Here is a 13,902-nt window from a genome sequence, read left to right on the forward strand (position 1 = left end):
ACTGGAGCCACCTACCTGACATACAGTTCACGGCTGGAAGAAAGGATTCAGAAACTCCAGTGGTGCTTGATTTCAACAGTTTCATCCCTCAATGGAACATTAATTGCTGAGTGGTATTTGAAACCACAGCAACTGGTCCTATCTTACAGAAGTCGGTGTTCTGTACACTGTGAGACACCTACCAATAGAGCTCTGCTCCATGGTGTAGGAACTAGGGAATCTTGAGAGTATGAGGAAACCTTCTTGACTCAGATTGTAATGCTAAGTGCAGCAAGCAGAAGCTCAATGTATGCAGAGAAAGAAACATTAAAAGAAAAGACAGTAGTGGTATTATATAACACTTAATTGCTCTAGGTTTAAAACCAACTTACTTGTTATTACTTTTCTTTTCTTTTTCCAATGGTATGAAAAAGTAAGTAGTCCAAATTAGGCTTCACACTTAAGATCACAGAATAAAACCAGAAGAGATATCCAAGCCAACAAATATGCAAATTGCAACAGAGAAACAGAAGAAACATGAAAAGACCAAACAGCATAAAACTCCCAAAGATCCTAATCCTCATTTGTTAATCCAACAACATAAATATAATGAAGAATTCAGCAGACAGATCTATACTATCATAAAGAGGAATCAGCTTCAAACTATTCTTCTAACAATAACATAAAATTGAAAGGGAAAACAAACTACCAAACTCCCTTTAGAAAGCTATTTTAGCCTGATGAAAAGGATAAAGTTATAAGAACACATACATCACACACACACACACACACACACACACACACACACACACACACACACACACACACAGATACACACACCTCATTGACAAATTTTGCTCATGAATGATATTCAAAAATCTAACTATAGTACTTGCCAGATGAATTCAGCAATACATTAAAAAGATTACACACTATGATTTATTTGGCCTTATTCCACGGAAATAAGAATGGTTCATCATATGAAAATTACTGAATAGAACATTACGTATAAATCAACTCAGGGGCAGAACTCACTTGATCACCTCAATAAATGTCAAAAATGCCATTAACAGAGTTCAACATTCTTCATATAAAATCTTTAATGAAATTAGAAATAGAAGGAATAAACTTACCACATTAAAGGCTGTATGATAAAGCTATAGTCAATATTGTACTAAATGGGGAAAATCACACCAGAAGCATTTGCTGCAAAAATAGCAAATGGATCAGTACTATTGGTAAAACAATAATGCCTATGTTCTTACAGCACTGTATATGTTCAGCAACATCCCAATCAAACTTACAGTAGCATTCTCCTTTGACAAGAACAAACTACCCTAAAGTTCATAAGCAATTCAAAAGACCCCAGAAAGTTAAGGAATTCTAAGAGGAAAGACCAAGGTTGTAGATGTCACAATACTTGATTTCTAGCAACACTGCACAGTCATATTTTAAAGGATAATATTTCCACAAAAATATACTCATAGCCTCAGGAAATAGAAAGGAGAAGACAGAAATAAACAACAACCACTTGATTTTTCATAATATTGTCCAAAACTGCATTGAAGAAAAGACAGTCTCTTCAACAAGCAGTATTACAAGAAAGTAGATATCTATTTATATAAGAATAAATATAGATTGCTTTCTATCACACCAAAGAAAGTCAATTTAAAATAGATAAAAGAACTTAATGTAAAACCTGAACTTGGAAAGAACTGGAGGAAAACATATGTTCATGGGCCAGGATTTCTTGGAAGTTCTCCAACAACTCAGCAAACAAGCAAGAACTGACAAACAGGATTAAATGAAATTAAAATATTCTGTACTGCAATGGAAACAATTTGCAAATTGAAGAAAGAGACAGACTACAAAATGCTAGGAAATCTTACCCAACGAGGTATGTGGCAGGGGATTTTGATCCAGTGTTTATGACAAACCAAGAAACCAACAAACCATCCTCAAATCATCCAATGTTCGGTCCACCATTGGACTGACAGCTTGAAAAGACAAAATAGAAATGATAATATATGAAAATGTTCAATATTTTTCACCTCAGAGAAATGCAAATTTAATCTTCTTTGAGCTTCCATCTCAGGGCAGTCAGATATTCTATCATCAAGGGTGTTAGCATGTGAAAAACAAGCTTGTGAGGGAGTCCTTGTAGTAACCGCTGTCCTCTTCTGCCAACTGATTTTCTACTGCATATGGAAGGTGGTTTCAGGTAAAACTATGTTATTTGAATACATGATGATCTCAACATGATTAACTAAAAGTAAAGTCTAAATCATTTGTTTCCTTCCTTTGGTCTTGTTGTTTGCCATATAAATGTGTTCTTATAATAGTAATACAAAATTGGTACATTCACAAATATATGCAAGATTTAAAAATGGCAGTATGCATGGCTACATACCATTGACACATTTCCTATATGACAGCAAAATGCTTGCATTGTGACTGCTTTTATTGTTTTCATACAAAATAAAACTTGTGAGTTAAATATTAGAGGGTAAATCAGAAAGATCTACGGAGCAATGTAGAAACAACCACCTGCTCTCTTCTCCACTTTCCCACTGATCAAAACAGGCCTGTTCATCTGTCTTAGCCCCTCCTTATTCCTCCTGTGTGTCCTTCTGTCTTCCTCTGAATCTGTCAGAAATTTCTATGATCCACTCTGGCCAGATGAATGTGGACTCTGACCTTTGAACCAAGGTCCAAATCCATTTGTAGTCTAAGAGTACCAACACAAACCAATCTCCACAACACTTACCCCCTTTTTGTCTAAATAAAAAGGAAGGTTTTTACCTCTAAGATAGTAAAACTATATGCAATTAGAGCAATTATCAAGTATTGTCTAATTAAAAAAGAAAGGTATTAACCTTAACAAAATGAAACTAGGTACAATAACAAAAATTATCAAGTAAGAATTATATTCATGATGTCTAGATGTCAGAGAAAATACTCCATTATCTTTCTTCTCTTGGTGAGTCCAAAGTTTTGTACCAAATTTACTTTTTATCATAACTATGGAAAACTGTAACTATGTCTAGTCTTCAACCCCATCAAAGAAACAAGAGGCATCTAATACTGCCTGAGTAAACAGGGCACGCAAAGTAAACAACTTCAAAACTACAAAAATGACTGAAGAGTCTGGCTGTTGGACAGTCACCCCAAGTTTCCTCTGCAACATTGGAACATTCATTTTTGGCCTGTAGGCATGGAATATCTGACAGAATTTCTTGTGAAGCAGGTATTTTGAAGGATTCTACTACCTTATATTTGCAAGTTTGGCAGTCACCTTCTTAGGAGAAACATATATCCAGTATAACAAAAATAACCTTAAATTTTGTATCAATATAGAAAAATACCTTTTTTATTATTAAGGAATTTTCTATTAATTTTACATACCAACAAATTGCATAAATCTTTTGATTTTTACAAAATTATCTTAAACAAGAGTAGAAAAATATATACATTATAACGAAAATGATGTTAAATTTGTATCACTGTAGAAAAACTATACCAATGTAAAATATTTGGGAGTAATAGTTGCTTTTTAAATTTGAAAGTAGATTCAATAATCTACTCTTTTATCCTATCTTTTCTGTATCCCTTTCTTTTTCTTTTCAGAACAAGATCCCTAAATATAATTTCCATTGCTTAGTTTCCTCCCTGACCATGACCAATAACAACTTGTAACCATTGTCCCTAAATGGTGATAGACATCTACCAAATGACCAAAATCCATCCACCCCACCTCTTGGGAATGTGGTTGTCATGTTCTTAAAATTATTTCCTGTTTTATGTTGGTGAAAGAACTTTTAGGAGAGCTTGAACAAATTGAAATAAAGATCAAGTCCTGGGAGAGCTAAATGTTGCCCAGTCTTGGTGTGATGGGAAAGTGTATGGCTTATCTGAAGTCCTGCCTGGAGTGTTCTACAAGGCTGGACCATCTTAGCTAACTATTCTGAAGTTGCTCTGAGGAGTTTGTAGTCCAAAGCTGATCTTGGGCTGGTCTTTGTCACCTTATTGGCATTGCCACAATTCAGATGGGTTTATCATAGTGGGATCCTGTCATCCTCTTGGAAATGTCAAAGTTTGCTGTTAAGCATAGTCACAGCTCACTGCAGAAAACTTAGACATTTTAAATGTTATATACAGCAGATCTTGGAGAGGTATAGGACCATAATATATTGAATATATCTGAAGTACAGAAGCTTAATTACCTTCTTCTTAGTTACCTGCTATAGACTCAAGACCAAAATCATGTACAGGAAGCTAGATGAAGTCTATTTCTAGAAACAGTTAGTACTCTATATGATCATTAATATCACACAGAAATTTTATATATACATACCTATATAATCTTATAAATTGAGATAATATATATGCCTTAAGAAATGTTTTAAAGAATTAAAATAAAACCAAAGGTTTTTGATATTGGTGACTATAGAATAGTCCCTTAATTTTGGTTTTTTTCTGTCCCCTTCCAGGTGGTTCTTCTGACATGAGCAGAGACTGAATTTTCCTTTAACAAGCATCCTTAGGTTTAGAAAAAAGAACCATGCTCCAAATCCAAAACCAGTTTTAGATTTTAATTGATTTGGGACTACAAAAAGACCATTGGTCTTATATGACAGCAGAAATAAACATTTGGGACAATTTATAATTTTTTTCCCTATTGGAAATGTGCTGTACCATTAAGACAAATTATTATTTTTCTTGGGATACTTTCTCTGGATAATTGTTCTTCTTCTTCAGATGTCTTATTTGTCCAGTGGTCTTCAGATTCTTTAATTGGATGTATTTATTCTGGAAAGACAAAAACAAAACCTTTCCCCCCAACCCTGTCTTTGGTAGTTTCCCTTTTTGACAGGTTATGTCTGATCAAATGAAAGGCATTCATTAGTCTTATTAGTTAGTTTAGATTGAACGACCAAGCTCTTTGATGAACTATTGAAACTGAAAAATCAGTAGCCATCTTGAGAGACGCTCCCTCCTCAGCTTTCTCTGTGGTATTTGCTGACCAGCAGTTTTAGAACTGACCAGAAGTTGAACTCATGGGAAGATACGGCTGGAAAAATAAATCTATATATCCTGGACTTCGCAAGATATGGGGAGTAATGGACTCAACTGACCATAAATTGAACTCATGGGAGAGTAGGACTGGAACAATAAATCTGAATGTATATATCCTGAGTTCAACAAAAAGAGGACACAGGGAATAAAAAAATTATGTCTCTGTACATACCCTGCATCCTGTTAGCCACTAGTAATTTCACGCTTATAGTTCAGCCAGTAACTTCAAAGAACTACCTCACTCTAGCTACTTATCCAATCCCAAGATATGTAACTCTCTGCACATAAACCTTTCCTGTATAAACTCCTTAAAGTGAGTGCTCGGGGCTGCCCTCCTCCACCTGCTGTGTTGAGTACTGGACATGGACCAAGCCTGGGCTTGCTTTGTTATTAAAAAAGTCTCTGTGTGCTTGCATCAGATATTGACTCTGTGGTGGTCTTGCTTGGGGGTCTTGCGACTCAGGCACAACACTATCACCTCTCCTAATCAAGCTGTCTCTCCTGTTCCATTCTAATCTAAAATCTTGATGGTATCCATAGCTCTTCTTCTCCTGTGGACGCAAAAGCCAAAACTCTTCCCTAACAAAAGACATATCTTGATTAACATTCTAAGGTCAACACATCTTTGTATTATAGAGGCTGATTTAATTTAGCAGGTTTTTTTTTTCATTATTCAATGTCTTTCCACAGCTGCCATTCCTTTCTCTCTAGCATTTAAAAATTAAAAGTTAATAAAACATTGTGCAATCTATCTCTGTGGGTCTTTATTACCCCCTTCTGTTTATTAAGCATATCTTTTACAGTGCAATTAGATCTTTCTATAGCTTCTTGTTGTGCAGGAATGTGTGATATACCTGTAATATGCTTTATATTACAATATGCAAAAATGTTTCATTTTACTAGAGACATATGCTGAAGCATTACCAGTCTTAATTTGTACAGGTATCACCATGATGGTCATAACTTCTCATAAATGTGTATTTACAGAATTAGTTTTTTCAGAACTCAAAGCAGTTGCCCATTGTATTCCTGAATAAGTATCTATGGTATGGTACACATACTTTAATTTTCCAAACACATTCATTTGATAAATTTAATTTCTTTGAGTACCCTTTGGGTTACTTCCTACAGATAGTGCAGTTTGGTTATACAAAGAACTAGTAGGGCATTTCCTTATTATTTCCTTGACTTGTTGCCAAGTGATAGAAAAATTTTTCCTCAAATCTTGCCTATTAACATGGTGTTTCTTATGAAATTCTGAGGCATCTAACACATTTCCTACCATTAGATAATTAGTTTCATCATTACCTTTTGCTAGACATCTCGGTAGGCCTGAATGGGATCTGATATGGGTTATATATAAGGGTTAATTTTTATTTCTGATTATTACTTGCAAATGAATAAATAACAAAGTTAAGTATGAATCATCTGGAATAAGTTCAGTGGTTTCAACATGCAAAACAAATTTTTCTGCATATTGAGAGTCAGAAACTATATTAAGAGATTCTAGAAAATCTAATAATACTAGGAAAATAGCATTTAATTCTGACTTTTGAGCAGAATCATAAGGGCTTTGAAGCACTTTGCTTAAGTTTCCTGACTTATAACCTGCCTTTTCTCATTTATTTGCAACCGGATAGAAAGTAAGGGCTCCAGAAATTAATGTTTCTCATGCAATGTGAGGAAGGATCCAATTAGTTTTTGTATAACTTGAAGCCTCTTGCTCTTGGGATATTTATTGGTAATCTTTCCCAAGAATTTACTGCAAACTATTTGCCAAAGTGCATTGTCTTCCCATAATGAGACAACTTCAGCATTAGTAAAAGGTATCACAATTTCTGTTAGGTCTATCCCCATAAATTGACAAAGTCTTGACTTACCTTTCAGAATCAATTCAGAAACCTTTTCTGCATAAGTCTTTAGTTTTTTTACTCTGTGTGGAAAAGTATTCATTCTAAGATATTATCTTCTCTCTGCATAAGAATTTTTATAGGAGAATGCATAGAAGGTAATATGACCAGTATAAAATCAAGCTCTGGTGGATCCAAGTGATCTATATGTGCATCCTGTAATTTCTCTTCTGTTAAAGCCAATTCTTTCTCAGCCTCAGCTGACAACTTTCTTGGACTATTTAAGTCATTATTACTTTGTAAGGTTTGAAATAAATTACTTAGTTCTTGAGTAGTTAATATGATTGTGAGTTGTAGCCAATTAAAATCTCCCAGCAATTTTTGAAAATCATAATTTTCAGTTCATAATTGATCTTTCCTGATTTTTTTTTATTTATTTTGCAATACAATTCAGTTCTACATATCAGCCACGGATTCCCTTGTTCTCCTCTCTCCCGTCTCCCTCACCTTCACCCCAACCCCCCCCCCCCCATTCCCATCTCCTCCAGGGCAAAGCCTTCCCCACAGACTGAGGTCAACCTGGTAGACTCAGGCCAGGTAGGTCTAGTCCCCTCCTCCCAGGCCGAGGGTCCCCACTGGATCAGGCCCTCCGAATGGGTGAAACAGTTGATTGGCTTGATCTGTTTGGGAGGCATCCAGGCAGTGGGACCGGGTCCTGTGCTCATTGCATGAGTTGGCTGTTTGAAACCTGGGGCCTATGCAGGATTCTTTCCTGATTTTTACTTTCTGTGGTTGAATTTTTGTAAAACTATCTTACATACAAGGTAATTAATAGAATCTCATCTTTGTATTTTATCAGGAGCAAATTTTAATCCTTAAAAGGACACAATTTTCTTTACTTCTTAAAACATTTTTTCTAAACTATTTGTGTCTGAATCAGCTAGTAAGATATTATCCATATAATAATAAATTAAAGACTGAGAAAACAGTTTACAAATTATTTCCAATGGTTGTTACACAAAATATTATCACAATGTGTGGCTGATTAACATCTCTTGTGAAGAACTTTACACTGATACCTTGTAAGAGGCTGGGAATTATTTTAAGTAGGTACTATGAAGACAAATTTTTCTCTATCCTTTTCTTGTAAAGGAAACATTGTATACTAAAAAATTCAGCTTTTAAATCAATCAGTATAATAGACCACCCTTTAGTTAATAAAGAAGGCAAGGGAAGTCTAGGCTATAAAGAGCACATTGGCTTACTCACCTTATTTATGGCTCGTACATCTGTTAACATCATCCATTTTCCAGATTTCTTTTCACTGACAAATGTAGAATTCCAAGTAATGGTTGATTCCTCAATAATTGACCATCTAGCTGCTCCTGAATCAGCTGTTCTCAGGCATATAATTTTTCTGGTATCAAAGGCCATTGTTCCACTTACATTGGTTTGTCAGTTAACACACACACACACATACACACACACACACACACACACACACACACACACACACACACACACACACATATATTTCATAATTTAATTTAATTTTACATATCAGCCATGGATTCCCCTGTCCTCCCTCCTCCAGCCTCCCCTTCCTTCCCCCCAGCCCATCCCCCATTCCCATCTCCTCCAGCGCAAGCCTCCCCTGGGGATTCAGCTCAGCCTGGTGGATTCAATTGAGGCAGGTCCAGTCACCTCCTCCCTTTGACCAGGCTAAGCAAAGTGTCCCTGCATAGGCGCCAGGTTCCAAACAGCCAGCTCATGCACTAAGGACAGGTCCCGGTCTGGTCCCATTGCCTGGGGACCTCCCAAATAGTTCAAGTTAATCAACTGTCTCACTTATCCAGAGGGCCCAATCCAGTTGGGGGCTCCTTAGCTATTGGTTCATAGTTAACTATTTTAAAGGTGGCATTTTGATGTCCTTGAAAGACCAACACCTGTTACACCCTGTTCATCTAGAGCCTGAATGTGCTGTGGGATGTTCTGTATGTCAAATGTGGGACTGCCTGGTTTAGTGGGACACACAGAGAAAACTCTCTAGCTACATGAATGGTATGTGAGTGTTCTTGATAATACCCTTTAATATTTTTCTCAAAAACAATCCTTATTTTATGGTTTGTTACTGAGATTGGGGAAAGCTAATCTGTGCTTTCTATTCCTGTTACAAATCCGGTCCCCATAAATTTATTGCTATCTTAGCCACCTATGGTTTTAATTTTCTTATCTGTCCTACTGGCCCTATACATAAGACCCACCTTTTTTTTAACCTGAGAAACAGTTTAATTTACCTGAGAAACAGTTCCAATCCCTAGAAGCTGAACATTTACCTCCTGAAGAGGCCAATCTGGATGCCAAGATTTTGGTGAAATTATTGTTACATATGTTTCTGTGTCCTCCAAACCCTCTTGTTTTTATCATGTCTCCTGAATTTTTTTGTTCTATCTATTGAAGCTGTTCTGTCTTTGATCGCATCCAGAGCAGTGTGGAATTTAACTACAGGTAGTAAGTCTTTTAATTGATCTGTGGATGAATTTATCTGATGCTAAACAGGGAATACTTGAAGCACTTTGATATCGGGGCCTGTGGGAAGCACCTCAGGGAGTTTCCCAATACAAAGAGTTACCTTGCCTGTCCCTGGTTTATATGTATTCATTCATCCAATGCTGGCTACTGCTACTCCCTCTACACACTACAGAAAGCTGGAGGCTTTGCTTGGATTATCTCTAGGGAAAAAAAATATATTGTTTCTAAGAACTTCTTGCCTACAATCCCTTTTCTTCTTCTTCTTCTTCTTCTTCTTCTTCTTCTTCTTCTTCTTCTTCTTCTTCTTCTTCTTCTTCTTCTTCTTCTTCTTCTTCTTCTACTTCTTTAAGACAGGGTTTGTCAGTGTAGTTTTGCTGCCTGTTCTGGAACTCACTCTGTAGACCACTGACTCACAAAGATCCACCTGACTCTGCCTCATAAGTGCTGGGATTAAAGGCATGTGCCATCACCACCCAGCATACTACAATCCCTTTTCAAGTGATATTTTTATCACAGTTAAAAGGTTTGACATTTTAATTTTCCTTCAAATTTTTAGAAATCTCTTTTATCAAAGCAGCATGAAATCCAATATCAGCCATATTTCTAATTAATTCACATATGGGTGGCTATCTTGCCTTTAAAGCCCTAATCACTATTGGGCACTCTGAATTAGCCTTTTCAAAATTTAGTGATTCAATTAATACTTGTCTAAGTTCTGAATCTAATATCATTTTATTTAACTCTGAAGTCAATCTTAAAAAAAAGAAAATCAATGAAAACTTCTTTTGGGCCTTGTATGATTTTAGTTAATGATTCAATCCTCTTTCCTGATTCTTCAACACTGTCTCAAGCATTCAAAGCTGCTCTTTGGCAGATTACCAAGATGTAATCATCAAATCTAAACTATCTTTGTAAATCAGCATACTGACCTTCACCAAGGAACCGATCTTGAGGGATTTCCATACCTCTCACCCTACCTCATTGTTCTATGATGATAGCTTCCTCTTTTCACCATGTTTTTCCATTGTAACTGAGGGCCAGCTACATTTTTCCAGTCTTGTGGGATAATTGTATTCTGAGTTGCCCATGAATTTGACATATGCTTTACATAGGGTGAATGCCACCATATGAAAAGATTGCATCCTTAAATCTTTTCAAATCTAACATCTCTACAGGATCCTAGTCAACTTCTGCACAGCCTTGGGGATGCCTATTATTTGTTGGTCATTTTTGTATAATGAGTGGATAAACTGAAATTGGTTTCCTAATAATTTTGGGTGAGCCCTCTTCAATTTCATAATGCAATGGTGAGGTAGGCTCTACCCTAAATTCTTCTGTTTGTGTCTGAATATTTTTCTTATTTTCATTATTAGGTCTGTCTAAGACTTGTATCTCATCAATAAATTTTTATTCTTTTCATTAGTAAGCCTTTCTAAGGCTTGTATATTGCCAGTAGTCTTCCTAAACTTGCCTCTTATCCTTAGTAAGTCTTTCTAATGTTTGTTTCTTATTAGTCAAATTTTCATATTTGGCATAGTTATCAAACCACTTTCTTAGGGATAAAATATGAACTACCAAACTGATAATAAATATGTTATTATATTTATATATTATATATTACATATGACATTATGGCAGTCCTAGTGAGGTAGATTACCCCTTTATTTAATTTTTCCATTTTCAAAGCAACTATTGTGGAACCATACATAGACCTAACTTCCTGGACCATAATATTATTCCCAATTCTTAAACTGGTAAAGACTGACCAACCCCTCTCTCTATGTCTCTCTCTTTTCTTTCTATCTCTTTCCCTTCCCCCTCCCCCCTCTCAAAGCCTAATTTCCCCTTTTTGAGTTACCAGCTTTCTCACCAGAACTGCTGATGATGGCAGTGTAGGTGGAGATTTATCTGTGTGTGTGTGTGTGTGTGTGTGTGTGTGTGTGTGTGTGTGTGTGTGTGTTGGGGGGGGTAGTAATCAGCTGCAGTAAAGATGTTTGACTGTGCCAGCAGGGATGGTGGGCATGTGGCAGTGCTACCTCAAGCTGTGCTAACTCCACACCTGGTCTGGGGGGCCACCATGGTGGTCAATTACTGTGTGGGGCAGGATGGGGGTGCCAACGGAAGCCATAATATAGGGAAACTGGTAGGAAGAACCCACACATGACTGGGCCACATGATGGGAGTGGACCAAGCCATCTGCCCTAAGTTATGGAGGGCAGCTTCCTGGGGAATGCAAATAACTACTACTGGCTGTTGCTGTGGTGGTGGCAGTTCAGTGCTACTTTGGCATGATCTAAGGCCACATGTTGGATGACACTTCTGTTATTGTTTTATTAGAAAAGAAAACTCAGAAGTTAAATATTAGGGAATAAACCTGAGAGATCCATGGAACGATGGAGAAATGATCACTTGCTCTCTTCTCCCCATTTCCCTTTTGAAAAGGCCCACCAATCTCTTTTAGCCCCTCCTTATTTTTCCTATGTATCCCTCTGTCTCCCTCTGAGGGGACCAGAAAACTCTGTGATCCACTCTGGCCAGCTGAATGTGGACTTCTCCCTTGGAACCAAGGACTGACTCCATTGTCAGTCTCAGAGCAGCAACACAAACAAATCTCCTGGAACACTCCTGTACAGGCACATGTACTCTTATGGCTCTCCATTCCTTGTCCCATTTCCTAAATATTTAACAGAGTCAGAAAAATATTCAAAATATGACACTCAGTACAGAGTATATAATTTCCTGTGAGAAATTTACTTACTTAATTTAGATAAGTGCTATTCAGTGAGTGGTTCACACTCATGAACTAGTTAAATACTTTGTGTCCATAAGGAAGTACAAAATCTATGCCAGGAATGTAAACCGAGAAATATTTTCTATATTAATAAATTACAATTCACATACAGCCCACCACCTTAAAACCAAATTTGATTGAATAAATCTGAGTGAATATATTTTATTTTCTGTGAGAGTTGATTTTTAATCCAGTGAAGGCTTCCAATCTTTTTTAGAGATGAATTATGAACACTTTCATACCAGTCTCTTTGAGTAATTCTAATTAAGACAAGAGCATCTGGCCAAAATTCAGAGAACTCTTTGGCAATGATACATATATATCCACTCAGAACTGAAATACTTCTGGAATGATTTTAAATCAATTTGTTTAAAAAAATTCTAAGAATTATGTGGTTATATATTGTGTACCCTAATAAAATTTGCCTGAAGATCAGAGAACAGAACAAGCCACTAGATTAAACATACAGGCCAGGCAGTGGTGGCACATACCTTTAATCTTAGCACTAGAGAGGCAGAGATCCATCTGGATCCCTGTGAGTTCAAAGCCACTGTGGACTGCATGAGATTGACTCAGTCTAGGTGAGAAGCAGAGCCAGACAGTGGTGGCACACACCTTTCTTCCCAATACGTGGGAGTCACACACCCTTAATCCCAACCCTTGAGATCTCATGACTTTGCTTGGGAAGCACTGCTGGATATCGCTCTGTATAAATAAAATGCTGATTGGCCAGTAGCCAGACAGGAAATATAGGCAGGACAAGCAGAGAAGAGAATTGTGGGAACAGAAAAGCTAGGGAGGAGACTCTAGCCTGCAGTCCAGGGAACAGTGTGTAAATGCAACAGGTAAAGTCATGGAACATGTGGTGACATATATATTAACAAAAATGGGCTGAGTTTAAGATGTAAGAACTAGACAATAGTTAGCCAGAGCTAATGGCCGAGCAATTTTAATTAATATGGGCTTCTGAGTGATTATTTTATAAGTGGGCTGAGGAATTGTGAGGGCTTCTCAGACCTGGAGAGAAAATTTCCACTTACAAAGCACACATGCCTTTAATCCAAGGAAGTAATGGCTGGGCGGAGAAAGGTATATAAGGCAGGAGAAGACAGGAACTAGGGGCTTTTTCAGCTTGAAGAGTTGGTGAGATAAGAGGTGGTGGTTGTGGCTTGTCCCTTTGTCTCTCTGATCTTTCAGCATTTACCTGAACATCTGTCCCCAGGTTTTTATTACGAGACCATTTAGGAATTCATGTTACAGAATTACTCATTTTCATTTGGTCTTGCATTTAGTAGAAAGAAAAATAAACCTTTTCACAGACAACTAATTATTTTTCATGATATTCACTAACAAGAAACCTGAAAATAAAAGGAGAATTTAGAAGTGACTCATACCTTTACAGTAAGTAATAAGTCCAATTACTTTTTGGTTAATAATTTAATAAAGTATGAAATTCAGCTTGCAAGTATTTTATGCTGAAACTTGTAATTATCTAATAGTACGTTAATATATTTTGTGTTATTTCAATATTACCACATAGAGAATAGTTTTATATGGTTGTTATGGTACGAAAATTTTGTACTAACACTGTGATCTAGCTAGAGACAAATTAATCAACACTGATATACAAAATAAATTCAATGGTTCCAAAATAAATTAGTTACTTCCAAAATA

This window comes from Peromyscus californicus, unplaced genomic scaffold (assembly GCF_007827085.1).
Source record: "Peromyscus californicus insignis strain IS unplaced genomic scaffold, ASM782708v3 Scaffold_13__1_contigs__length_99412109, whole genome shotgun sequence".
Lineage (NCBI taxonomy): Eukaryota > Metazoa > Chordata > Mammalia > Rodentia > Cricetidae > Peromyscus > Peromyscus californicus.